This window comes from Lissotriton helveticus, chromosome 1_1 (assembly GCF_964261635.1).
Source record: "Lissotriton helveticus chromosome 1_1, aLisHel1.1, whole genome shotgun sequence".
NCBI lineage: Eukaryota > Metazoa > Chordata > Amphibia > Caudata > Salamandridae > Lissotriton > Lissotriton helveticus.
In genome coordinates this window covers 216,903,208-216,905,649 of record NC_136057.1, presented here as the reverse complement: position 1 = coordinate 216,905,649, position 2,442 = coordinate 216,903,208, and positions in this window count along the sequence as shown.

Sequence of the window (2,442 nt, the reverse complement as noted above, 5' to 3'; positions counted from 1 at the left end):
GGCATGGCAGAGTGCCCGGGACAGGCTCCACGGGCCCCGGGCGTCCGGGCCTCCCTTCCCCGGGCCAGCGGCATGTCAGAGTGCCCAGGACGGGCTCCACGGGCCCCGGTCATCCGGGGCACCCTTCCCCGGGCCAGCGGCATGTCAGAGTGCCCAGGACCAGTTCCACGGGTCCCGGGCAGTCCTCCCCCCCGGGCGTCCGGGGCTCCCTTCCCCGGGCCAAAGCATTTCAGAGTGCCCAGGACGGGCTCCACGGGTTCCGGGCGTCCAGGTCTCCCTTCCCCGGGCCAACGGCTTGTCAGAGTGCCCAGGATGGGCTCCACGGGCCCCGGGCAGTCCTCCCCCCCGGGTGTCCGGGGCTCCCTTCCCCGGGCCAAAGCATTTCAGAGTGCCCAGGACGGGCTCCACGGGTCCCGGACGTCCGGGGCTCCCTTCCCTGGGCCAACGGCATACAGGAGTGCCCAGGACGGGCTCCACGGGTCCCGGACGTCCGGGGCTCCCTTCCCCGGGCCAACGGCATACAGGAGTGCCCAGGACGGGCTCCACAGGTCCCGGTCGTCTGGGGCTCCCTTCCCCGGGCCAACGGCTTGTCAGAGTGTCAAGGACGGGCTCCACGGGTCCCGGTCGTCTGGGGTCCCTCCCCCGGGCCAACAGCAGGTCAGAGTGCCCAGGACGGGCTCCACGGGTCCCGGGCAGCCCACCCCCCCGGGCGTTCGGGGCACCCATCTCCAGGAGGCCAACGGCGTTGCAAAGTACCCGGGAAGGGCTCCACGGGTACCGGGCAGTCCTCCCCCGGGCGTCCGGGGCTCCCTTCTCCAGGCCAACGGCATGGTTCAATGCCCAGGACGGGCTCCATGTGTCCCAGACAGACCTCCCCCGGGCGTCCGGGGCACCCATCTCCAGGCCAACGGCATGGCTCAATGCCCAGGACGGGCTCCATGGGTCCGGGGAGGCGTCCCATGCGCCTCCGGGCTTGGGAGCCCCGGCTGGGTCCAGGGGCCCGGCCGGGCCCCGGGTCCGGTGCACCGGCCCTGGGCCCTGTCTCCCAGCCTGCCGCACTGCCAAGGGCCCGGGAAGGGGTTCCGATGTGCCCGGGGAGCCTCCCCTTGCTTGGCTGGGTTCAGGAGCAGTGGCTAGGGCCCCTGAGGGCCCGGGGAGGGCGGCCTCCCCACCCCGGGCTCTGTCCTTGGTCCTGCTGCGTGGCAGGGTGCCCGGGACGGGGTCCGGAGGGACCGGGGAGGCGTCCCATGCACCTCCGGGCTTGGGAGCCCCGGCTGCGTCCAGGGGCCCGGCCGGGCCCCGGGTCGGGTGCTCCGGCCCTGGGCCCTGTCTCCCAGCCTGCCGCACTGCCAAGGGCCCGGGAAGGGGTTCCGATGTGCCCGGGGAGCCTCCCCTTGCTTGGCTGGGTTCAGGAGCAGTGGCTAGGGCCCCTGAGGGCCCGGGGAGGGCGGCCTCCCCACCCCGGGCTCTGTCCTTGGTCCTGCTGCGTGGCAGGGTGCCCGGGACGGGGTCCAGAGGGACCGGGGAGGCGTCCCATGCGCCTCCGGGCTTGGGAGCCCCGGCTGGGTCCAGGGGCCCGGGCGGGCCCCGGGTCGGGTGCTCCGGCCCTGGGCCCTGTCTCCCAGCCTGCCGCACGGCCAAGGGCCCGGGAAGGGGTTCCGATGTGCCCGGGGAGCCTCCCCTTGCTTGGCTGGGTTCAGGAGCAGTGGCTAGGGCCCCTGAGGGCCCGGGGAGGGCGGCCTCCCCACCCCGGGCTCTGTCCTTGGTCCTGCTGCGTGGCAGGGTGCCCGGGACGGGGTCCGGAGGGACCGGGGAGGCGTCCCATGCGCCTCCGGGCTTGGGAGCCCCGGCTGGGTCCAGGGGCCCGGGCGGGCCCCGGGTCGGGTGCTCCGGCCCTGGGCCCTGTCTCCCAGCCTGCCGCACGGCCAAGGGCCCGGGAAGGGGTTCCGATGTGCCCGGGGAGCCTCCCCTTGCTTGGCTGGGTTCAGGAGCAGTGGCTAGGGCCCCTGAGGGCCCGGGGAGGGCGGCCTCCCCACCCCGGGCTCTGTCCTTGGTCCTGCTGCGTGGCAGGGTGCCCGGGACGGGGTCCGGAGGGACCGGGGAGGCGTCCCATGCGCCTCTGGGCTTGGGAGCCCCGGCTGGGTCCAGGGGCCCGGGCGGGCCCCGGGTCGGGTGCTCAGGCCCTGGTCCCTGTCTCCCAGCCTGCCGCACTGCCAAGGGCCCGGAAAGGGGTTCCGATGTGCCCGGGGAGCCTCCCCTTGCTTGTCTGTGTTCAGGAGCTCCATCCGGGGCCCCTGAGGGCCCCGGGGAGGGTGGCCTCCCCACCCCGGGCTCCGTCCTGGGTCCTGCCGCGGGGCAGGGTGCCCGGGACGGGGTCCGGCGGGCCCGGGGAGGCTTCCCCTGTGCCTCCGGGCCTGGGAGCCCCGGCTGGGTCCAGGGGCC